Genomic DNA, 26446 nt, shown 5'->3' with positions numbered 1-26446 from the left:
GGATATCAATCATTGGTCATGACTGCATATATCTCACTTTTTATTTAATTGAGAGGTAAAGAGCATTCCAAACTATTCTTTAATCAAAGTTAAAAAGTCATAAACTAATCATTAAGATGACAGATGAATTGATTTTTGACAAAATTAAGATGACAGATGAATTGATTTTTGACAACTTACGGAAGTAGTCAGGAGATAGTGGGAGGTAGTTTCAATCAACGTCCATCACCCTTAAGAGCCGATAAGAGATTGATCATGAGTCCCTTCAACCAATTAGTAATAAGCCTCCCTTAACCTAGACCAATCTGGATATAATAATATAATTGATTATGCTGTGGGTCATAGTTTGGAAAGTGATAAGAACCAACAGCTTTCAGTGACCAACACGTGAGAGAGGTTTGCAGTTATCCTATTTTTCAATTGGAGGTGGAAGGCTCTCAATGCATTGCAGAGAGAACAGAGAAGGGTGCTAACTTTTGTCCTGAGTTGAACTGGAACACAACAACCATAACACAATGTAAAGCCATTGCCCTGCTAAAACTGGTATTAATGATAACCTAAGTAAGGTTTCCTGAGTTGATACACTAGATCGGTTCAGTTGTCTTATTGTTTAAAGTCGCAAATTAACAAATTGATATTGAGATTTGTGCTAAAATAATATTATTTAGAACTTATACTGCTCCACTAGTAACAAAAATAAAATAACCAGAGTGGTGATAGAGCAAATTGTGTAGTCATTAGATTGCAATAGCTTAGTTCAGGAAACAATTCAAAAACCAAAACAGAAATTGCTGGAAAATCTCAGTAGTTCTGGCAGTATCTGTGCAGAAAAGTAGAATTAAAGTTTTGGGTCTAATGACCCTTCTTCAGAACATTCAGTTCTGATGGTACTGTCTTCAACCTGTTTGCAATTCTACAGTGTAATTCTTTGTCAAGTGAAGCTAAATTCAACGATTCAAAAAAGCTTAGCAAGTTTATTACAAATACAATTGAGATAAACATGCAAAGATTATTGACAAAAGCAAGGTTTACGATGTGCAAAGATAGATACTACCAATATTCTAACATCCCAAACTTAACAACAGGCAAACGTGGTTAACACACAAGTTATTGTTGAACATGAAACAGAACACATCAAACAGCAAATGTGATCAAGTCAACTCTTAAAGATTTCTTTACCATTTCCTTCCAGCCACTTTGTGTCACACAATCTCATTAAAACTTCACAATGGCTGACCTTTCGACCATCTGGTCTTAAAACTTCTTCAAACGTTGTTCTGTCATAGACTAACTGAGTGACTGCTGGTGGTTCACATTTCTTTCCATCCCCAGGCACAACTTCAGCTTTACATAAACATCAAGCTTCTCCAAGCCAGTCCAATGCTTACCTTACATTTGTTTCCAGAACACTAACCTGACTCAGTTGCACAAAGAAATACTACCTGTACTTTTCTTCACCCTTGTTTGCTGTTGCAGTGAACAGTTAATGACATATGGCTCCTTCTGAACTATCACAGCTCCCAGGAATTTTCCAATTCTGGATTCAACACTTACTTGCCTAAAGACATCTATTACTTCTGCCTGAACTCTAACAGCATACAGTTATCCAACTGCTCTTGATTTTTCACTGAATGTCCAATCATACAGACTCAATGTAAATGTTGCCTGTTTGCAGTCAAGCCACATAATTATTTTCTATTTGAAAGTTTTTTTTTCTCTCTCTGTCTTTAACTCCAACAACACTAACCTGAGATTTCTCTTCAATGTCCCCTGAAGTGCTTTCAGTGATTCATTAAATCTTGCTACAAACCCTGTCCTTGTTCCTCGGCAAAGTTGTATATGACTAATATTTTGAAACAGTCAAATGTGGCTAGCCCTTAGAACTGTGTATTCCCTGAATTTTATAATGTACTGAAAGCAGAGACATAAAGAAATTCATTACACCTTCTTTCAGTAATATCCAAAAAAATTCAGAAAAGTAAGGTGGCAGAGTTGAAAATGGTAGCCATCACGAAGCAGAAGGTACTAGTAAAACTGAATGACCTGAAAGTGGATAAATCACCTGGTCCAGATGGACGACACCCCAGAATTCTAAGGGAGATGAGACAATGGAGGCAGTAGTGGTGATCTTTCAGGAAACGTTGGAATCAGGGAGGACTGGAAATTCGCTAACATGACAATCCTGTTTAAAAAGGGAGCAAGGCTAAAGATAGAAAATTACCGACTGATTAGCAAAACCTGGGTCATAGGTAAGATCCTGGAATCCATTGTGATGGTTGAGATTTCTGAATACTTGGAAATTTATGGCAAAATAGGGCTATGTCAGCACGGTCATATCAAGGGGAGATCATGCATTACAAATCTGCTAGAATTCTTTGATGAAGCGATGAGCAGTTTAGACCAAGGGGTTAAGAAAAAGAAGGAAGCATATGTCAGGTATAGACAGGATAGATCAAGTGAATCCTTAGAAGAATAGAAAGGAAGTAGGAGTATACTTAAGAGGAAAATCAGGCCGGCAAAAAGGGGACATGAGATAGCTTTGGCAAATAGAATTAAGGAGGATCCAAAGGGTTTTTACAAATATATTAAGGACGAAAGGGTAACTAGGGAGAGAATAGGGCCCCTCAAAGATCAGTAAGGCGGCCTTTGTGTGGGGCCACAGAAAATGGGGGAGATACTAAATGAATATTTTGCATCAGTATTTACTGTGGAAAAGGATATGGAAGATATAGACTGTAGAGAAATAGATGGTGACATCTTGCAAAATGTCCAGATTACAGATGAGGAAGTGCTGGATGTCTTGAAATGGTTAAAGGTGGATAAATCCCCAGGACCTGACCAGGTGTACCCGAGAACTCTGTGGGAAGCTAGAGAAGTGATTGCTGGGCCTCTGGCTGAGATATTTGTATCGTCGACAGTCAGAGGTGAGGTGCCGGAAGACTGGAGGTTGGCTAACATGGTGCCAATATTTAAGAAAGGTGGTAAGGACAAGCCAGGGAACTACAGACCAGTGAGCCTGATGTTGGTGGTGGACATGTTGTTGGAGGGAATCCTGAGGGGCAGGATGTACATGTATTTGGACTGATTAGGGATAGTCAACATGACTTTGTGCGTGGGAAATCATGTCTCATAAACTTGATTGAGTTTTTTGAAGAAGTAACAAAGAAGATTGATGAGGGCAGAGCAGTAAATGTGATCTATATGGACTTCAGTAAGGCATTCGACAAGGTTTCCCATGGGAGACAGATTAGCAAGGTTAGATCTCATGGAATATAGGGAGACCTAGCCATTTGGATACAGAACTGGCTCAAAGGTAGAAGACAGAGGGTGGTGGTGGAGGGTTGTTTTTCATACTGGAGGACTGTGACCAGTGGAGTGCCACAAGGATCGGCGCTGAGCCCTCTACTTTTTATCATTTACATAAATGATTTGGATGCGAGCATAAGAGGTACAGTTAGTAAGTTTGCAGATGACACCAAAATTGGAGGTGTAGTGGACAGCGAAGAGGGTTACCTCAGATTACAGATGGGCCAATGGGCTGAGAAGTGACAGATGGAATTTAATTCAGATAAATGCGAGGTGCTGCATTTTGAGAAAGCAAATCTTAGCAGGACTTATACACTAAATGGTAAGGTCCTAGGGAGTTTTGCTGAACAAAGAGACCTTGGAGTGCAGGTTCATAGCTCCTTGAAAGTAGAGTCGCAGGTAGATAGGATAGTGAAGAAGGCGTTTGGTATGCTTTCCTTTAATGGTCAGAGTATTGAGTACAGGAGTTGGGAGGTCATGTTGCGGCTGTACAGGACATTGGTTAGGCCACTGTTGGAATATTGCTTCAATTCTGGTCTCCTTCCCATCGGAAAGATGTTGCGAAACTTGAAAGGGTTCAGGAAAGATTTACAAGGATGTTGCCAGGGTTGGATGATTTGAGCTATAGGGAAAGGCTGAACAGGCTGGGGCTGCTTTCCCTGGAGTGTCGGAGGCTGAGGGGTGACCTTATAGAGGTTTACAAAATTATGAGGGGCATGGATCGGGGAAATAGACAAAGTCTTTTCCCTGGGGTCGGGGAGTCCAGAACTAAGGGCATAGGTTTAGGGTGAGAGGGGAAAGATATAAAAGAGACATAAGGGGCAACATTTCTATGCAGAGGGTAGTACGTGCATGGAATGAGCTGCCAGAGGATGTGGTGGAGGCTGGTACAATTGCAACATTTAAGAGGCATTTGGGTGGGTATATGAATAGGAAGGGTTTGGAGGGATATGGGCCAGGTGCTGGCAGGTGGGACTAGACTGGGTTGGGATCTCTGGTCGGCATGGACAGGTTGGACCGAAGGGAATGTTTCCATGCTGTACATCTCTATGACTCTATGACTCTATGAGAGACAATGAATGTTATCTATCTGGGACCTCAAGAAGGTTTTTGACAATGTGCCGCACAGGGGCCTACTGGGCAAGATAAGAGCCCATTGTGTTAGAGGCAAGGTGCTAATGTGGATAGAAGATTGGCTGTTTGGCAAAAAACAGAGAGTGAGGATAAAAGGTCCCTTCTCAGGATGGCAGCTGGTGACAAGTGGTGTTCGTAAGCCTCAGTGTTTAGACCACAATGTTTCACTTTACACATTAATAATTTAGATGAAGGAACTGAGAACATTCTGGCTAAGTTTGCAGATGACACAAAGATAGTTAGAGGGACAGGTAGCATTGAGGGGACAGGGAGACTGCAGAAATATTTGGACAGGTTAGGAGAATGGGCAAATGGCAGATGGAATACAACGTGGGAAAGTGTGAGGTCATGCACTTTGTTAGGAAGAATAGAGGTATGGAATATTTCCTAAATGGGGATGAAATTCAGAATTTTGAAGTGCAAAGACACTTGGGAGTTCTAGTCCAGGATTCTTGCAAGGTAGATGTGCAGTTAGGAAGGCAAATTGTAGTGATGGCACTTATTTTGAGAGAACTTAAATATAGAAACAACAATGTGCTTATGAGGCTGTATAAGAATCTGTTCAGACCACATTTAGAGTATTGTGTGCAATTTTGGGTCCCATATCTCAGGAAGGATGTACTGGCCTTGGAGTGTGTTCAGAAGAGGTTCATGAGAATGGTCCCAGGAATGTAAAGCTTAACACATGAGGAAAGTTTGAGGACTCTGGGTTTATACTTGATGGAATTTAGAAGGATGAGGGAGGATCTAACTGAATCATACAGACTACTGAATGTCCTGGTCAGAGTAGAAGTTGGGAAGGTGCTTTCACTGGTAGGAAGGACTAGGACCCGAGGGTATGGTCTTTGAGTAAAAGGGAAGACCTTTCAGAATGGAGATAAGAAGAAACTTCTTCAGCCAGAGAGTGATGAATCTATGGAATTCATTGCCACAGAAGGTTGTGGAGGGCAGGTCATTGAGTATATTTGAGATAGATAGGTTCTTGAGTATCAAGGGCATCAAGGGTTACAGGGAGAAAGTGGAAGAATGGGGTTGAGGAAGCTATCAGCCATGATTGAATGGCAGAGTAGACTCGATGGACTGAATGATCTGAGTTCTGCTCCAATGTTTTATGGTCTATTTATGATTTAGACAGGAAATTATGAACTTTTTCAAGGTAAGTTACTACCCTAAGATGTTTCATTTGTGACATCTACTTAAAGTCCCCACCTTCAACAGTCAAAGGCATATTTATTATTAGCTCTTATCTATGCCTGCTGTAGCTGCCACAAAAATTTCAAAAAAAAATCTATGTATAAGTACAGAGAATGAAGCACTAAGGATAGCCTTTCTGGACATCTCAAAAGTCTCCTCACTCAACATGTCATAAATCTGTAAGATTTGCCAGTGAGCTGCATCTGGGTGAGGAGTGTCCAGTTTTCTGTGATTTCCTTTTTTTTTCTTACCTTCAGGCAAAAGCTTCCTTGAATCTTATGGTTTATCTTTGTAGATTAGATGACAATGTATCAGGTCATTCACCACAAAATACAAATCTTATTGCTTCTAGATATGTTTAATAAGCATTGATTTAAAATAACTTCTTTCTAATTTTTTTTTGTTTGATAAATAGATTTTTTTTCAAGCAAGATTATCAATGTGAATGATTTTGAGGAATATGATTTTATGTTTCTTCTCTGTTTGTACTAATGGCTTATTAATAAACAACATTTTCTTTCTATCTTGTCGTGAGTTTGTCTCCAAAAGAGTTTCTTTTCCCCCTGATGTGCAATGCTTATGTGCTTTCCCCTTATATTTAAAACTGGGTGTGGATAAAATGGTATTGACAAATCCAATAGACATTTGTACCCTCAAGTCACATACTCTGCGACAATGATAATATCATAAATCTTGTTAAGGTACACATACATTCAGGCCATAAGGTAATAAACAACACATCTCATGAGATATTTTCAAACTAGATAGTCCCTAGTTTACATTGTTAAGTTAATAATAGTTTGCCAATGATGCAGGTTGAATTTGTCGGAAAATACCTCAAGTTGCCATTCAGTCAGTTTTTTTCAAATTGCTGCAAATCATCTAACAAAGCTTTTTTGAAAGGTTGGATGTTGTCTCAGGGAAATTTACATACCTTGTCTCCACAGAAAGTAAAATATATTGAAATTAAATAAATACATTAAGCATACTTGGGAGGAGAGTAGAAAACAATGGTTAGAACACATGAAGCCCTGAAGAAGGGCTAATGCCCAAAACGTCGATTCTCCTGTTCCCTAGAATGCTGCCTAGATTGGATTGGGTTATTTGGTCGGCATGGACAAGTTGGACTGAAGAGTTTATTTCTGTACTGTACATCTCTATGACTCAAAGTTATATATAGTTTTTAGGACTAAAAGGATCACAGGGTATGATGTGAAAGTGGGAACAAGGCACTTAGTTTGATACTCAGCCATAAATTGAATAACAGAAAAGGCTCAAATCAATAATCAGCAATTCCAACTTCGCAGTGTCATCACTCACTCCATGTTTTTCCGTTGCTCCTTCCTGTCAAGGATTCAGTTCTGTGCACATAGATAATTATTTTGAAGGTAATTTTTGTCCCAAACTTAATTTGTCATTGCAGAATTTGTTTAATTTGGTCCAGTGCTATTCCTGTCATTACCACTGATATCCTAGTTTCATATCTTCATTAACGTTTTGCTTTTTTTAAAAAAAAGATGAGCTATTAAATCTATGATCATCAAAATGAAGCATTTATAAGATCACTAATATTCTAATAATAGATAACACTGCTAAACTACCAGTATTTCAGTTTGCACATGTTGAATGTTGCGGTCACTAAAAAATTGAATTTTCTGTGTACTTACTGTGTAGCATGAGGTTTTATTGAGCACTTATTACAGCAACTTCCCAAACTTTTCGCACATGTTTATCGCCTACCCATTTCTCAAAGACAGTATCTTACTGCTCATTGCTAATTTGTCGGATGACTTAACCAAGCATTTCCCATTACTAATTGCAGTGCATTCATTCCATTCCAGAGGCATTTGTTTCAGGTCAATTGCTAGTGTATGTGCTTTTGTAATTTTATAATCATATTTGCTTTCTCAAATATCAATGTGAATTTTTGTAACTTGCAAAATATTTACTCAGCTGCCAAGTTTGGAAAAAGGATGTTTTGTGATCCTGATCTGACAGGATCGTAAGACAATCCCAAGGAAATCATGAACATGAATAAAATTGCTGTCAATGTAGGTGCAGCTTCTCATGAACAATGTCAAATACAAAGATTGGCTGTATCATTTGTTGGTTCATCCTCTTCATCCTATTTTTCTTCATATTTTATTCTTCAACATATTTACACTGAAATTTCAGCAAATGTGTAAATGCTCAATTAACAACAGTACTCGCAGTCAGGTATTGAGAATCTCCTGTTCTGAGTTATCTAATTGGACTGAATGGCACTGTTAATCACCATTTATCCCCTATTAACTTGACAATTAGTCATCACATTTTGAGCTTCATCTTCACAATCACTATTCTCGTAAATGAGCCTGACATTTAATTTCACAACTCAAAATGTACAACATCTTACTCTCAAGCAACAGTTTCAGTGCAGCCTGAAAGAATTTGTACTAATCAAAGTTGAACTCTTATAAAAGGTGGTTGCACGTTATTGCCTCTACGTTTATTAGATATATTTATTTATTCTCCTTTTATGTAATCGGTGCTAGTATTTTCACCAGACAAAATACTACAGCTTATATAATGTTTTCAAAGTTATGCTTATCACATTTTGCAAAAAAACACTTAGTTAAGACCTCCTGTACCAAATGAAATTCACAAAATTTCAGCTGCCACTCTCCTAATTTATAGATATTTTCTAAATAACCTGTTCAGAAGTGCTCTTTCACACCTCTGGAGAAGGTAAAATTTGAACTCAGGCCTCACAGCTCAGATATAGGGATACTATTAATGGACCACAAGAGTCCTTCCTTCCTACTTTATAAACATATTGGTTTTACTTTTATCAACTGCCTCATACCAAGATCCCTTACCTTTCAATCCAACCAAAAACGTTTCACATTTCAAATGACCATGTTACTGTTTTACCCTCAGATGGAAAAATACCCCCTACCCATTTTTTTTTTGATTCTCCACAGATATTTTTATAATCACACATGTTGTATTAACTACTTTATTATGACAATTTATATTCCCAAAGAACATTATTTCACTTTCAATACTTTATTTGGTAAGAACTTAAGAATTTATTTCATTACCCAAATAATAACTATAATAATATTTCCTTTTAAATTTTGAGTATTTACATTTTTTCATCTCTTGTTTCCCTGTTGCATGTGTTCTAACCATTGTTTTCTACTCTCCTCCCAAGTATGCTTAATGTATTTATTTAATTTCAATATATTTTACTTTCTGTGGAGACAAGGTATGTAAATTTCCCTGAGACAACATCCAACCTTTCAAAAAAGCTTTGTTAGATGATTTGCAGCAATTTGAAAAAAACTGACTGAATGGCAACTTGAGGTATTTTCCGACAAATTCAACCTGCATCATTGGCAAACTATTATTAACTTAACAATGTAAACTAGGGACTATCTAGTTTGAAAATATCTCATGAGATGTGTTGTTTATTACCTTATGGCCTGAATGTATGTGTACCTTAACAAGATTTATGATATTATCATTGTCGCAGAGTATGTGACTTGAGGGTACAAATGTCTATTGGATTTGTCAATACCATTTTATCCACACCCAGGTTTAAATATAAGGGGAAAGCACATAAGCATTGCACATCAGGGGGAAAAGAAACTCTTTTGGAGGCAAACTCACGACAAGATAGAAAGAAAATGTTGTTTATTAATAAGCCATTAGTACAAACAGAGAAGAAACATAAAATCATATTCCTCAAAATCATTCACATTGATAATCTTGCTTGAAAAAAAGTCTATTTATCAAACAAAAAAAAATTAGAAAGAAGTTATTTTAAATCAATGCTTATTAAACATATCTAGAAGCAATAAGATTTGTATTTTGTGGTGAATGACCTGATACATTGTCATCTAATCTACAAAGATAAACCATAAGATTCAAGGAAGCTTTTGCCTGAAGGTAAGAAAAAAAAAGGAAATCACAGAAAACTGGACACTCCTCACCCAGATGCAGCTCACTGGCAAATCTTACAGATTTATGACATGTTCAGTGAGGAGACTTTTGAGATGTCCAGAAAGGCTATCCTTAGTGCTGCGCTTCTCCAGCAACACATTTCCATCTCCGATCTCCAGCACCTGCAGACCTCATTTTCTCTTCAATCCAATCTAGTCCCACCTGCCAGCACCTAGCCCATGTCCCTCCAAACCCTTCTATTCATATACCCATCCAGAATGCCTTTCAAATATTGCAATTGTACCTGCCTCCACCACTTCCTCTGGCAACTCATTGCATACACACCTCACACTGTATGAAAATGTTGCCCCTTAGGTCTCTTTTAAGTCAATCCCCTCTCACCCTAAACCTATGTCCTCTAGTTCTGGACACCCTCACCCTAAGGGAAAGACCTTGACAATTTACTCTATCCATGCCCTTCATGATTTTATAAACCTCTATAAGGTAACCCCTTAGCCTCCGATGCTCCAACGAAAACAGCACTAGCTCATTCAACCTCTCCCTATAGCATAAATCGTCCAACCCTGGCAATATCCTTGTAAATCTTTTCTGAACCTTTTCCAGTTTCACAACATCTTTCCGATAGGAAGGAGACCAGAATTACACATAATACTCCAAAAGTGGCCTAACCGATGTCCTGTACAGCTGCAACATGACCTCTCAACTCAGTTACTCAATACTCTGATGAATAAAGGAAAGCTTACCAAATGCTTTCTTCACTATACTATCTACCCGTGACTCTACTTTCAAGGAGCTATGAACCTGCACTCCAAGGTCTCTTTGTTTAGCAACACACCCAAGGAACTTACCATTAAGTGTATACGTCCTGCTAAGATTCACTTACCCAAAATGCAGCACCTCACATTTATCTAAATGAAACTGCATCTGCCACTCCTCAGCTCATTTGCTCATCTGATCAAGATCCTATTGTAATCCAAGGTAATCTTCTTCGCCATCCAAACATCTCCAATTTTGGTGACATCTGCAAACTTACTAAGTATACCTCTTAAGCTCACATCCAAACCACTTATATAAATGACAAAAAAGTAGTGGACCCACCACCAATCCTTGTGGCACTCTACTGGTCACAGGCCTCCAATATGAAAAACAACCCTCCACCACCACCCTCTGTCTTCTACCTTTGAACCAGTTCTGTATCCAAATGGCTAGTTCTCCCTGTATTCCATGAGATCTAACTTTGCTAACCAGTTTCCCATGGGGAACCTTGTCAAACGCCTTACTGAAGTCCATATAGATCACATCTACCACTCTGCCCTCATCAATCATCTTTGTTATTTCTTCAAAACACTCAATCAAGTTTATGAGACATGATTTCCCATGCACAAAGCCATGTTGACTATTGCTAATCAGTCCTTGCCTTTCCAAATATACGTAAATTCTGTCCCTCAGGATTCCCTGCAACAACTTGGCCACCGCCAATATCAGGCTCACTGGTCTATAGTTCCCCGGCTTGTCCTTACCACCTTTCTTAAATATTCGCACCATGTTAGCCAACCTTCAGTCTTCTGGCACCTCACCTGTGACTATCAATGATACAAATATCTCAGCAAGAGGCCCAGCAGAGGTTCCCTGGCTTCCCTAGCTTCCCTAGCTTCCCACAGAGGTCTAGGGTACACCTGAGCAGGTCCTGTGGAGTTATACACTTGTATGCGCTTCAAGACATCCAGCACTTCCTCCTCTGTAATATGGACATTTTTCAAGATGTCCTCATCTATTTCTCTACATTTTATTTCTGCCATGTCCTTTACCACAGTCAATATTAATGCAAAATACTCATTTATTACCTCCCCATCTTCTGCAGTTCCACATAAAGGCTGCCTTGCTGACCTTTGAAACTTCTTCTTGAAAACATTCAAAGTTTTGGTCTCAACCACATTATGGAGGCAATGGTCTTGTGGTATTATCACTGGATGGCTGACTTAGAAACCCAGATAATGTTCTGGAGTTTAGGTTTGAATCATGCCATGACAGATAGTGGAATTTGAATTCAATAAAATATTTGGAATTGAGAGTTTAATAATGACAATGAATCCATTGCTGATTGTTGAAAATCCCATCTAGTTCACAAATGTTCTTTATGAAGGAAACAGCCATCCTTACTTGATCTGGCCTACATATGGCTCTAGACCCACAGCGATATGGTTGACTCTTAATTGCCTTCTGGACTATTTGAAATGGGCACAAATCCTGCCTGCCCAAAAACACCTTTATCCAATGAATGAATGAGAAAAAAACTTTCTCTGGCAGAAGATTCTACCGGTTCAACACTCTGAGTGAAGACATTTCTCCTCAACTCAGACCTAAATGGCCTACCTGGTATCCTTGAACCTTGACTGCAGTTCTGCACTCAGCAGTCATTGGATATTTACCCTGTATTTACCCTGTCTAGTTTTGCAACAGGTTATGGATTACTATTATGATGCTGCTGCTGCTGCTCCTTTAACAAGGTTATGCTGTCCTTGGCATTTTTTTCAGAGAAGTCATAAAAGCATTGATTCCGAAAAGTCTGGCCAGGATGTGTTTAGGGCTTGTTTGATTATAGATAACAGATACTGCCTCAGACAAAAGGCTTTCAAGTTTATAAAAAAAACACTTGTACAATTAACAGGGAGTGGCCAGTCCTCCCAGCTCAGCTTCATGCTAGTTTAATTTGGTTTCAGCAGTCTGGCTGTTCACTGAAAGCAGTCAATTGTGAAGCTGTTGGACCTAAAGAAGCAGGTCCATGCTGATCTTCTCTCTCTGAAATCTCTCCTGAACGAACCTGTGTTTGATGTTTCCTTTTATTGCCAAGGTGTGTTTATGGGCCTTGTTGCAATTCTAGCATATCTGTTTTCTGCAGCAGGAAGAACGGAAGCTTGGACCAGGGGCCTGTTGGGAAAGGTGAGTCATTAATTTAAATCTTTAAAAGTTTACCTCAAAGAGCAGAGGTTTCTGGGAAAGGAGGGGCTTTTATTTTCCCCTCAGCTATATAACTGAGTGTTTTCTAAACCTGAGACCCTGCATTTGTAGGACGTCCCACCCATTCACCTCCTCTAACCTTAAACACCAGGGACACATCAGGTAAATGTCACTTCTTTTTTACTTTCTGATGAGGGGACCATTAGGGATGGCAGTGCAGGGAGAGGAATGTTCCTCCTGCATGATGTTTGAGGTGAGGGATGCCATTAGTGTCCCATCCAAGCACATCTGCTGTAAGTGCACCCGACTCTTGCTCCTTCAAGACTGCGTCAGGGAACTGGAGCGGGAGCTGGATGAACTTCGGATCATTCGGAGGGCAGAGTCTGTGATAGATAAGCGTTATAGGGAAGCTGGATAACTGCGGGGGGGGGGGGGGGGGGGAGCAGTCAATGCAGGGATCCCCTGTGGTCATTCTCCTAAAAACAAGTATACCATTTTGGATACTGTTTGGGGCGTGACTTACCAGCGGCATGCATTGGGATGCAGGTCTCTGGCAAAGAGTCTGCCCCTCTTGCACAGAGGGAAGGAGGGAAAGAAGGAAAGTGTTAGTCATTGGGGACTCAATAGTTAGAGGGTCAGATAGAAGGTTTGTTGGAAACGAATGAGACTCACTGTTGGTGTGTTGCCTCCCAGGTGCCAAGACCTGTGATGTCTCAGATCGAGTCTTTGGGGTCCAAAAGGGACAGGGTGACCAGCCCCAAGTCATGGTCCACATGGGTACCAACGACATAGGTAGAAAGAGGGATTGGGATGTTAGACAGGATTTGAGGGAGCTATAGTGGAAGCTGAGAGCTAGAACAAACAGAGTTGTTATCTCTGGTTTGCTACCTGTGCCACGTGATAGCAAGGTGAAGAATCTGGAGAGATATCAGCTGAACACGTGGCTGCATGGATAGTGCAGGAGGGAGGGTTTTAGGTACTTGGATGATTGGGGCTTATTCTGGGGAAGGTGGGACCTTTACAAACAGGATGGTCTTCACTCGAAATGGAGGGGTACTTATCTCCTAGGTTGGAAATTGGCTAGTGCTATTTGGGTGGGTTTAACTCCGCTTAGCAGGGGAATGGGAACCTGTGGTGCAGTTCAGGTACACAGGAGGATGAGAGTAGGTAGAACATGGATAGGATTTCATGGTCTCAGGAATGTGCTGGAAGATTGCAAGCTGGTTTGAAGTATGTCTACTTCAATGCCAGGAATATCCGGAATAAGGTAGGTGAGCTTGCAGCATGGATAGGAACCTGGGACTTTGATGTTGTGGCCATTTCAGAGACATGGATAGAGCAGGTACAGAAATGGATATTGCAGATTCCAAGGTTAGGTCTTTCATTAATATCAGAGAAGGTGATAAAAGAGAGGGAGGTGTGGCTTTGTTAGACAAGGACAAAGTAGGTTTTGGAAAGAATTATAAGAGATAAGATTTACAATCATCTACCAAGGTGGTTGAAAGAACGTTTGACAAGTATTCATCTACTGTGGTGGTATGGACTGAAGTTAGAAACAGGAGAGGAGAGGTCACACTGCTGGGAGTTTTTTCATCGGCCTTCGCAAAGTTCCAGGAAGGTGGAAGAGAGGATTGGCAAAATGATTCTGGGTCGGAGTGAAAGGAATAGGGTGGTCATTATGGGGCTCTTTAACTTCTCCAATAGTGACTGGAAATGTTGTGACTCTAGTACGCCGGATGGATCAGTTTTTGTCCAATGTGTGCAGGAGGGTTTCCTGACACAGTATGTCGAAGAGCCGCTAAGAGGGGAGGCCATACTGGATCTGGTACTTGCTAATGAACCAGGACAGTTTTTATTAATTTAGTGGTAGGTGAGCACTTTGGAGAGAGTGACCATAATTCAGTTATGTTTAGTTCAGCAATGGAAATGGATTGGTACATGCCACAGGGCAAACGTTATAGATGGGGCAAGGGCAATTATAATGTGATTAGGCAAGACTTAGGAGGTATAGAATGGGGTAGCAAAATGCAGGGGATGGGGACAATCAAAATGTAGAACTGGTTTAAGGAACAGATATTGTATGTCCTTGATGGGTATGTCCCTGTCAGGCAGGGAGGAAGTGATAAGGTAAGGGAACCATAGCTTACTAAAGAAATTGTACCTCTTGTTAAGTGGAAGAGGGAGGCTGATGTTGCATTGAGACGAGATGATTCAGATGAGGCTATGGAGAGATACAGATTAGCTAAGAAGGATTTAAAGAGAGAGTTAAGAAGAGCAAAGAGGGAACATGAGCTGTCTTTAGCAGGTAGAAAAAATGACCAGCTTAAAGCTTTCTATAGTAATGTTAGGGATAAAAGGATGACTAGGGTAGGAATAGCGCCAGTCAAAGATAGAAGTAGGAAGTTGTGTGTGGACCTTGTGAAGATTAGAGAGGTGCTAATTGAATATTTCTCACTGTTTTCACTCAAGAAAAAGAGAATACTGAGATAGGACTATTAGACTTGAAAGTATTGAGGTTAGTAAGGAGGAGATATTATCAATTTTAGAATGTGTGAAAGTTGATAAGTCCCCTGGGCCAGATGGGATTCATTGAAGGATTCTCTGGGAAGCTAAGGAGGAGATGGCAGAGCCTTTAGCCTTGATCTTTGAGTTATCATTGTCTACAGGTTTAGTATTAGAGGACTGCAGGATTGCAAATATTGTGACCTTGTTCAAGAAAGGCAGCAGAGATGATCCAGATAATTATAGACCAGTGAACTTAACGTCTGTCATAGGAAAAGTTTTGGAAAACATTTTAAGAGAACGGATTTATAATCATCTAGCACGCAACAATTTGATTGGAGATAGTCAACATGGGTTTGTTAAGGACAGGTCGTGTCTCACAAACCTCAATGAGTTTTTTTGAGAAGTTTAGATTCAAAACTGGCTTTCTGTAAGAAGGGAATGAGTGGTGGTTGATGGAAAATATTTAGCCTGGAGTCCAGTTACTATTGGTGTGTCACAAGGATCTTTTTTGGGACCACAAGGATCTATTTTTAAAAATTACCTGGATGCAGGCATAGGTGGGTGGGTTAGTAAGTTTGCAGATAGCACAAAAGTCGGTGGAGTTATGGACAGTGTAGAAGAATGCTGCAGGTTGCAGGGGGACTTGAATAAGTGGCAGAAATGGGCTCAGAGGTGGAAAATGGAGTTCAATGCAGATAAATGTGAGGTGATTCACTTTGGAAAGAATAACAGGAAGGCAGAATACCGTGTCAATGGAAAGATTCTTGGTAGTGTGGATGTGCAGACAGATTTTGGTGTCCATGTACATAGATCCTTCAAAGTTGCCACCCAGGTTGATAGTGCTGTTAGGAGAAAGTGAGGACTGCAGATGCTGGAGATCAGAGCTTAAAAATGTGTTGCTGGAAAAGCGCAGCAGGTCAGGCAGCATCAAAGGAGAAGGAGAATCGACGTTTCGGGCATAAGCTCTGATAGTGCTGTTAAGGCGGCATATGGTGTGGTAGGTTTTACTGGTACAAAAATTGAGTTACAGAGCTGTGATGTCATACTGCAACTGTACAAAACACTATGAGGCCTAATTTGGAATATTGTGTACAGTTCTCGTTGCCCCATTACAGGAAGGATGTGGAAGCATTGGAAAAGGTGCAGACGAGATTTACCAGGATGTTGTCTGGTCTGGAGGGAAGGTCTTATGAGGAAAAGCTGTGAGGGATGTGGGTCTGTTCTCATTGGAGAGAAGAAGGCGAAGAGGGGATTTAATAGAGACATACAAGATGATCAGAGGATTAGATAGGGCGGACAGTGAGAATCGTTTTTCCGAGGATGATGACATCTGTTCATATGAGGGAGCATAGCTGCAAATTGAGGAGTGGTAAATTTAAGACAGATGTCAGAGACAGGTTCTTTACTCAGAGAGTGGTAAGGGCGTGGAATGCCCTGCCTGCCAATGTAGTTAACTCAGCCACTTTAGGGGCATTTAAACAGTCCTTGAATAAGCACGTGGATGATAATGGGATAGTGTAGGGCGAATGGGCTTAGATTAGTTCACAGGTCAGTGCAACGTCGAGGGCTGAAGGGCCTATTCTGTGCTGTATTGTTCTATATTTCTATCCACCTATACCTGCTCAAAACAACTAGCAAAGTTAGGGTCCGGGCTACGTTCTGGAAATATTTTGAGAGTGTCTGGCCTGTTACACATTATCTCCATCCACGAATAATTGATCTCTTCATTATGTAAGAAAAACTATAAACAATACATTCCTAATTATATTGAAAATGCTTTCAAGGTACTAGAACATATTGCCTTTGAGAAATAAAAAGCAGATTACCGTGAATGCTGGAAATTCAGACCAAAATCATCAGAAGTGGATGGCACGATGGCACAGTGGTTAGCACTGCTGCCTCACAGCGCCAGAGACCCGGGTTCAGTTCCCGCCTCAGGCGACTGACTGTGTGGAGTATGCACATTCTCCCCGTGTCTGCGTGGATTTCCTCCGGGTGCTCCGGTTTCCTCCCACAATCCAAAGATGTGCAGGTTAGGTGAATTGGCCATGCTAAATTGTCCATAGTGTTAGGTGAAGAGGTAAATGTAAGGGAATGGTTCTGGGTGGTTTGCACTTCAGCGGGTCAGTGTGGGCTTGTTGGGCTGAAGGGCCTGTTTCCACACTGTAAGTAATCTAATCTAAAAAAGTCTAGAAAACTCAGCAGGTAAAATGGCATCTGAGAATATAGGATTAACAATTAAAACTGGTGCCTGTTTTTGTCCAAACTGCCAAAAGTTTGAAGTACTACTTGTTACATAGTGTGTAAAGTTGAAAGATTTTTTTTTTGTCTATATGTAGCATGGCAATGCTTGAAGCATTCCTCTCATTCAATCAGATCATGGCTTATTCATGCCATAATTCAATTTATCTGCCCTTGATCTAAGACTCTCAAAATAGCTAATAAGAAACAATTTACATCAGTCTTGAAAATTTCAAGTGATTCAGAATTCACAACCTTTTGGAGAACAGCAACAAACACACATACAATTAGAATAACTAAATTACTCAGTATAAATTCAACATTAATTCTTTAAAAACGCAATAGAAAATTATTCTACTACTTCTGAGGTATTATTGACAGGTCAAATGTCCTTATCCTTTCTGTCATAAAAATAAACAAGTCTCTAGAAGCTATCTTGAATTCCTGGGCAAGTCATTAAAACACAACTAAGCATTGTGTGAATTAATGGGCTCCATAACTGTTAGTTCAAAATTATACCCACAATCATCTTGGTTTCAGAGTGAAATTCCAAAATAGTCAGTGTGAAGAAACTACCTAATCAGAAAGATATGCAAATAGATGAAACTCAACCACTACTTGTCAGAATAGTGAAAGATAACTAAAAATGTTCTGAACAGATGATAGAAACCAGGTTAATCAAAAAAGGACCATGAATATTTAAGCGTATAGAGAGAGAGGGACAATTAGATCCAGAACAGTAACAGCACAGGAATGTGTTTAAAATCCATCAGGGAAGTCATTCAGGCTGAGTTTTATCTATCTATTTGAAGAACCATACTTGGGTTTTGCTATGGTTTGCTATATCAGTGGACAAATGGTTTAACTGGACCTTGACTCGAGAGAAGACAGGGAAACCTGCTACTGAAAAGAGCAAGCTGCTGCAAACCCACCATCGTAAATGCTCAACCTCAATTCCTTTACATTGGATCAAAAAAGAAATAAAAGGCCTGCAAACTAAGCTTTAATTTTGATAGAAGCAATTTGAGACACTGACTTTTGGGGCTCCCAAGAATTAAGTGTATGCTGGCTCTTATGTGATCATCTCCTCATGAGTGCAATTGAGTGCATGGGTGTGAAAGTTTCTATAAATGACTCAAGAGACTATGTGCTGTTGAAAATATATTTTTGCTGTTGAGCAATAATCATTTATTCTTCTTATTAAAACCCACTGTGAAATCTACCATTTATCTGATTTTTGGAGCTGCAACACTGAAGAAATGAAAACGCTATTTTTACTTACACTTTTAATTTTACTTTTCTTTATCTGATTTCATTCAGTTCAACAGTGGAAAAATGGAACTATCTGGCTGTCTCTTCCATATTCATAAAACATTTTACTAACATGCATCTGGTTTCAATCCAGAATGATCAATTTTAATATTGTTACTGCCTTTATTCTGGATTCCCCTACAAGGTGAGTTAATTTATTGTTAGTTATTATACTGCTATATTTTAAAAACTCATATTAATGTTATAACAGATCCAATGTATGCACACTTTATTATTGCAATTGACAGTTCAATTTGAAACAACATTCTGAGGAAGCATAAAGCTTTTATTGTGTATAGCTTTATTCAGACTCATCTGAAATATTCTATTAAGTTTTGAACACCTTATCTCAAACAGGATAGATTAGAATTAGAGGAGATACAAAACAGATTCACGAGAATGATGGCATGTCTTAGAGAATGAAATTTTGACAGCAATTTGCATTAATGTAGTTTACAGAGGTACATGAAATGCAAAGCCATAAATATGTCAGTATTTTCACCAATTGATTCTATCCAAAAAGTACAGAAATTTATATTCAAAGAAAAAGTGGAGGGTAGCAGAAAGGCAGGTCAACTTCTGTGTGATTGGATGACAGGACGTCACAAAACTTTTGCAGATGAACTACAATGGGCTGTGTGAGCATTGCCCAGGACAGACCAAGAATGCCATACTGTGACAGTAAAAGTCCTGATAGACTGTAACTACCAGCAGCAGCATAGGCTTGGAAATTCAATTTTCAGCAGGTTCAGGAGGTTGAGACCAAGATGAGATTATCAATGATCATATTAAATGGTGGAGCAAGCTCCAGGACCTACTTCAGCTCCTAGTTCTTATGTTCAAATATTACTGTGAGCTTTCTGGAGGGTGGTATTGGTTTCTACTATTTGCAGAACATAATATAAATTTAAACAGGTGGAAGATGGGGAGCGGATGTTAGAATCTGTATTACATCCAGTTAAGTGATTGTTAAGCTTGGTGCAGAATGAACTAAAAAGCCTCACTGATCCAGATTGGATTTTCTAAAGCTGACAGATCAGATCTAAGCTCTCTGATCTTGCCACATTCAGTTTTGAATTGCATTGCATAATTAATAACAACCAACAAGAGATGAAGGCTTTGCAAATATTCCCATCCTCAAAGGTGGGTGAGCCCAGCACATCAGGGCAAAAATTGCAAATGAACTGTTTGCATCCATTCTCAGCCAGAAGTGCCAGGTCAACAATTGATTGCAGACAACCTCTGAGGCTTTCAACATGACAGTTGCCAGAATTAAAGCAAATGGATTCACTCCATGTGATATCAAAAAACAGCCAATCGCATAGAATACTGAAATGACTATAGGCCTTGACAACCTTCTGGCAATAGTACTGAAAACTTGTACTTCAGAATTAGTACACCCTCAACCAATTTATTCTAGTATGATTCGAACACTGGCATCTACCCAACAATATGAAAAAGATTATCCAGCTATGTCATAGAGTCATAGAGATGTACAGCATGGAAACAGACCCTTTGGTCCAACTCATCCATGCAGACCAGATATCCTAAATGAATCTAGTCCCATTTGCCAGTACTTGAACTGTATCCCTCTAAATCCCTCCTATTCACATACCCATCCAGATGCCTTTTACAAGTTGTAATTATACCAGCCTCCAGCACTTCCTCTGGTAGTTCATTCCATGCACGCACCGCCATTTGCATGAAAATGTTCCTCCTTGGGTCCCTTTTAAATCTTTCCCCTCTCACCTTAAACCTATGCCATCTAGTTCTGGACTCCCCCACCCCAGGGAAAAGAGTTTGTCTATTTATCCTATCAATGCCCCTCATGATGTTATAAGGCTCTAAAGGTCACCCTCTCAGCCACTCCAGGGAAAACAGCCCCAGCTTATTTAACCTCTCCCTATAGCTCAAACTTTCCAATCCTGGCAACATCCTTGTGAATATGTTTTGAACCCTTTCAAGTTACACAACATCCTTCCTTTAGGAGGGAGACCAGAATTGCACACAATATTCTAAAAGTGGCCTAAACAATGTCATGAACACGAATGTCTTCCTCACAAAAGACAAATCTGAACCAGTCAATGGTTGCCTCATCATAGGATCCTTACAATGAGGGAAGAGGCCATTCTGCTCATCAAGTCAGCACTGGCCTTTCGAAGAGCATCCTACTAAACTCAGCCCTCTACTCCATCACCAAAAACCTTGGATTTACCATGGCTAATCCACACAACCTGCAGATCCATAATCACTACAGACAATTTAGCATGGCCAATCTACATAACTTGCATATATTTGGACTGTGGGAAGAAACCACAGGTGCCAGTGGAAACTCACGCGGGCACAGGGAGAACATGCAAACTCCAGATAGCCACCCAGAGCTGGAATCAAGTCTGTGTCCCAGGTGCTGCGAGTCAACAATGTTAACAGTGAAAGATGTCATTAATGATTAATGTGCCTTGTCTGGATGAAAAACTCTCCATAAAACATTAATGCAACTCGAACGTAGCCAAATAAATGGAAGATTCAGTCCCATGTTTCATTGTGGGTGTGTGGTGTTGGGGGTGGGGGGAGGGGGTGTTTGGTGCGGACACTAAACCTTCCAAACTGAACATTACATTTATGTAGCCACTTAGAAGTAGCCACTGGAGGACTATGGACTGCAAATATTGGAACAGCAACCCATTAACTGCCAGCCTCCAATGAATTTTCCCAATGCTGTACTGGGAACCATGTCAGCAGCCTCCTGCATGTAAGTGGGCTGCCAGTTAGACCAGTTACAACCCAATTAGAAGTTAGTATCAGAGGGCAAATATAGTATCCTGCCATTAGGATGATTCGCTCTGCCACTACACCCTCCACCCTTGCTTAATGCAGAGCTCACCTTCAGGTGTCCTCTGCAGGAGGATATAGGAAAGAATGCAATGGCATGGAGCGATGATGGCTATTCTTCCACATGAGTACTCCTTCCAAACTAAGGCCTTTCACTCCATTATGTCGATCCACATTCAATGTATGCTCCCTACATGTGCCATTCCATTCCAATGATAGGACTCAGATTACAGAGGAAAAGATCAATGGCACACAGCCCACTTGACAGCCAGCAATAGGTCTCTACAGCAAATCTGAAGTCCCCACCACAGCCAACCCAGATGCTTATTCACTTTCTTCTAATTGAAAGAAGAGAGAAAAAAACATTTATCCAACCCATTTTACAATCATTGGATATCTTCAAGTGTTTTACAGCCAAGGGATTTTTTTGAAGGATTAAAATTATTGTTTTCATATGGGAAGCCAACTTGCATGAAGTAAATTCTCACAAACAACAATGTAATCATGAGCAAACATCTCTTGGAGGATCCCTTGTAGGAGTGAAGTAATAATTAACTTTTTTGACAAGGTTCAGCTGTTTCCACCAAGTACTGGCCGAGAGAGTACTGAGAAGCCAATGGAATCAATGTGAGTCAGAATCAAATACTCTCACATCAACACGAGAACACTGATGCCTCATTTTTCTGTCAGCTGTGGTTCATCCTGACTCTGAGTCTTGAGGTCCTGAGTTCAAATCCCTCTCCAGAACTTGAGTCCAAAAGTCCAGGCAGGCACTTTACTTCATAGATATTATTAGACACCACTGAAGCACTCAGAATTTAACTTTAGATTCCCTACAGGCCCTTCGGCCCAGCAAGTCCACACTGACCCTTTGAAGAGTAACCCACTCAGACCCATTTCCTTCTGATTAATGCACCTAACACTATGGGCAATTTAGCATGGCCAATCCGCCTAACCTGCACATCTTTGGATGGTGGGATGGAACCAGAGCACCTGGAGGAAACCCATGCAGACACGAGGAGAATGTGCAAACTCTACACAGACAGACTTCCAAGGCTGGAATCAAACCTGGGTCCCTGGCATTGTGAGGTGGCACTGAGCCATAGTGCCACCAAGCAGGTGGGACTAGAACACTGCCAGTGCACCACAAGAGCACCTTTAGTTTGACACTGTGGAAGTAGTACATTTTTGAAGGTATCACTATTTACACAATGACAAACTGGTCCTCATCTAATCTCTCACGTAGATGTGGAAGTCCACTTAACTCCATTTCAAACAACAGCAGTGGCTTTATCTCTCGGCTGATATTTTCTCTCAACCATATTCTTTAAAATAGTTTATCTGGTGATTATCATATCTGTGGAAAATTATTTTTACCAATTTGGCACACACAGTTCAACAGTGACTGCACTCAAAAAGTAGAATCAAGAAAGAGCAGTATATAAATGCAAATCTTTCTGTTTTTAATTTTTTTCTGTTGTCACAGAGCTTGGAAGTGAAAGATGCTCTAGTTAGAAAACTGCTTCTCAACCTTTAGCACTGAGGTGTTCCTAAATTTGGAAAAAAAGAAATGTGAATATAAGAGCTGCAATGAGACCAGTGAAGAGTGCCTGGTGAGCAGTCAGCAGAAAGAAAGCAGCTCTACCTTGTTCAGTAATGAGTGTAGAAGTTTAGGCTTGTAATCCCATGTGCACAGAAGAACGAAGGCAGCTCTCATTCAGGTGATTAAAGGAGTGCATGGAGTAGTTAAAGAATAACTATTCCCTCTGGTGTGGCAGTCCTGAACAAGAGGGGGATTAAGCTAAAATTTAGAGACTGGACCTTTAATGATGACAGCAAACACATCTTGAAGCAAAGTTCATTTGTAATACCTCCAATCTGCTATCCAAAAATCAGGGGTGTTTGTAAAAGCAGCATTTATTTCATTTGCTATGCGCAAGTTGTTATCATGTTCTAGTGTGTAAAATAAAGCTGGATTTGAAGAGCTGGATGTTGCATTAGCAAGGCAGTGTTTTCAGCTAATTATCAATTTCCATGCCTGCATTATAGAGTGCCCTGAGTGGTTCAAGCAACCCTTGACATATGTGCAGCAGATGAGGTTTAGAAGAGGGGAGAGGGATGGCTCTTTGTGATTGTGCAGGGTCTTGGAGAAACCACACCTGGAGTACCGCAGCAGTTTTGGTCTCCCTATCTGAAGGAGGAAGTTCTGGCTATGGAAGGAGTGTAAATCATATTTACCAGACTGATTCCTGGGAAGGCGGGACTGACATGAAAAGAGACTGGATAGTTTGGGACTTCATTCACTAGAGTTTCAAAGAATGAGGGGTGAGCTCATAGAAACCTATAAATTTCTAATAAGACTAAATACAGTAACTGCAGGAAGGATGCTTTTCTTACGACTGGGTAGTCTGGAACCAGGGGTCCCAGTTTCAGGATGTGGGAGAGGTCAATTAGGTTTGAAACGAGAAGAAATTTCTTCTCTGAGAGAATATGGAAGCCTCTGCCACAAAAAAAAAGTGGTTGAAACCAAAACATTGAATGTTTTCAGAAAAGAGTTAAATATAATTCATAGTGTTAAACGGACCAAAGAGTAGAAAGCAGGAAAAGGTTACTCAGTTGCATGATCACATTGAATGGCAGAGCAGGCTCAAAGGGCTGGATGACCCACTCCTATTCCTATTTTCTTTATTTCTGTGCTTCTATGGCCCGCCCTGATCCTGTCTGAATTTACTGCTCCAAATTACCTGGCCCAATATCTGAAATGAACTGAACATCTAGGACAGACTGACTCCTGAAATAAAAACTAAAATGGTTAGAGTAACTCGCAGCTCTAGTAGCATCTTTAGAAAGAGAATCAAGTTAATGTTTTGAGCAAAATATACATGCTCTTCAAAATTCCTCAGTGCTGTGGTTGCTGCTTTTGAGACCGTGTACCTGAAATGCAAATCTAGAAGGGTCTCATCAAACAAATTTTGAAAAATATTAAAAACTGGAAGCGATAGATTTTTGTGTGGCTCAGCTTTTGAAGATTACAGAACAAAGGTTGGGAAAAAAGGTTAAGATATTGACCAGCCACTGTCCAATTTAAAGTAGTATATACTCAAGGGGCTGAATAGCCTTGGAATTGATTTGATAGGTATTGAATTTCTAAGTAGAATACCGAATCACTGTCAATGTAAGCACATGGCAGATTCAATTTTATTGATGAAAAAGTATTTCCCAGGGTTATGTTTAGATCCCACTCTTTTTCCTTGTTTATGTAAATGACTTTGCAAAATCAGATTGAAGTAATTGATGACAATTTGTGAATGGCATTATCATTTAAGTATTGCGCGTGAATTCAGAGAAAAGCTAAATATTGACATGAGAATCCCAATGCTTTGGAAGACAATTGGTAAATTTGACTTTACCCTACAAATCAAATTGACTGATTCTCTGCAATTGAAACAAGCAGAGAAAAGACTTGTTGAGCTGCTATTGGAATCATGGTTGTTTAGCATGGCAATACTTAACATATTCTGTCTGTCCAACATATTTGCATTGACCAGATGTCTGAAGCTGAATCTATTCCCTTTTGTCAGCATTTGGCCCATATCCCTCTATATTGTTCCTATTCATGTATCCATCCAGATGCCTTTCCAATGTTGTAATTGTATCCACCTCCACGACCTCTCTGGCAGCTCATCCATACGTGCACCACCCTCCATGTGAAAATGTTGTCCCTCAGGTCATTTTTTAAATCATTCCCCTCTCACCTTAAACCTGTGCACTCTAGTTTTGGACTCCCCTCCCATAAGAAAATTGCCTTGCTATTCACCCTATCCTTCATGATTTTATAAACTTTTATAAGTTTATCTCTCAATTTTCAATGCTCCGAGGTAAAAAAAACAACCTATTCAGCCTCTCCCTATAGCTCAACTCGCTAATCCTGGCAACATCTTTGTAAATCTTTTCTGAACTCTTTCACAATTAATAACATCTTTCCTATAGCAGGGAGACCAGAATTGAACGCAGTGTTCTAAATGTGGTCTCATGAATGTTCTATACAACCGTGACTTGACATCCCAACTTCTATGCTCCATGCACTTCCAATAAAGGCAAGTGTGCCAAATGCCTTCTTCACCACCTCGTCTACCCGTGACTCCATATTACACCTGTACCCTCTGGTCTCTTTGTTTGGCAACACTCCCTGGGTCTCTACCATTAACAGCAGAAGTTCTGTCCTGGTTTGCCTTACGAAAATGTAACACCTCACATTTATTGAAATTAAACTCTGTCAATCACAAGCAATTGGGAGTTGAAGCAGCTGGCTATAACCTCACAGTTGTGATGTGACATAATTTTGACAAATCCCATGAACAAACAGTTGCCTAGACAATAGAAAAGTTGTGCCCATTGTTATTTTCTTATAAATAAGGATATTCTTCCAACTCTACAAAACACAAATTTGTCCAACCTGGAAAATAATCATCTCATCCAATGTACTGCAAGTCAGACATTGAGAGGCAACAAACAATTCATACTCAAGGTAAAGGCATCATATCATCTCGCAAACCTTATCTGCTCAGTTTATGTGTAGAGCATCCATGGACACCACATATTAAAAGGATGGCTACTCCCACTCCCACAGACATACCTGCACAAATTGAGGACAAAACAATTAACAATTGTTGATAGTGGAAGAGGAGTAGAACCAAATCAGCATGTTTGCAGTGCCACCACGTTCATAGGCTTCCTGTGAGCATCAGACGTTTAGAAGACCAATCTCAGAGATTTTATCAGAAGATTCATCCATACCATAGATCTATAAATTGATCAGAATAGGTAAAATTATGTACTGAACATGTTATTGGTGTTTGCGGTGTATATATGTTTTGCTGATGTTTCCCTTCTGGTGAAAACCAAGCAGGTGGGCAATTAAAATCAATATGATTACTTACTTCTATAAAGTTACCATTCAGCCTGACTAAATCTGGTGCTGCAAAAGCTGACAATATTCTACTGATCAGACACAAGA

The 26446-nt window shown here is 40.0% G+C and overlaps 1 long non-coding RNA gene across 1 annotated transcript in view; it reads right to left on the bottom strand.

Moving 5' to 3' along the window:
- The window catches only part of LOC148149754 (uncharacterized), an 83776-nt gene extending 57580 nt beyond the window's left edge, over positions 1-26196 (bottom strand). The window contains exon 1 of the long non-coding RNA XR_015757351.1: positions 26066-26196. This is a non-coding gene — a long non-coding RNA (uncharacterized LOC148149754). The remainder of the gene's footprint in view (positions 1-26065) is intronic.
- Between the last annotated feature and the right edge of the window lie 250 nt (positions 26197-26446).

The sequence above is a fragment of the Chiloscyllium plagiosum genome, unplaced genomic scaffold (assembly GCF_037043375.1).
Source record: "Chiloscyllium plagiosum isolate Xiang-an unplaced genomic scaffold, Cpla_swu_hap1 HiC_scaffold_6, whole genome shotgun sequence".
Classification (NCBI taxonomy): Eukaryota; Metazoa; Chordata; class Chondrichthyes; order Orectolobiformes; family Hemiscylliidae; genus Chiloscyllium; species Chiloscyllium plagiosum.
This window is presented reverse-complemented; position numbering and strand designations above follow the sequence as displayed.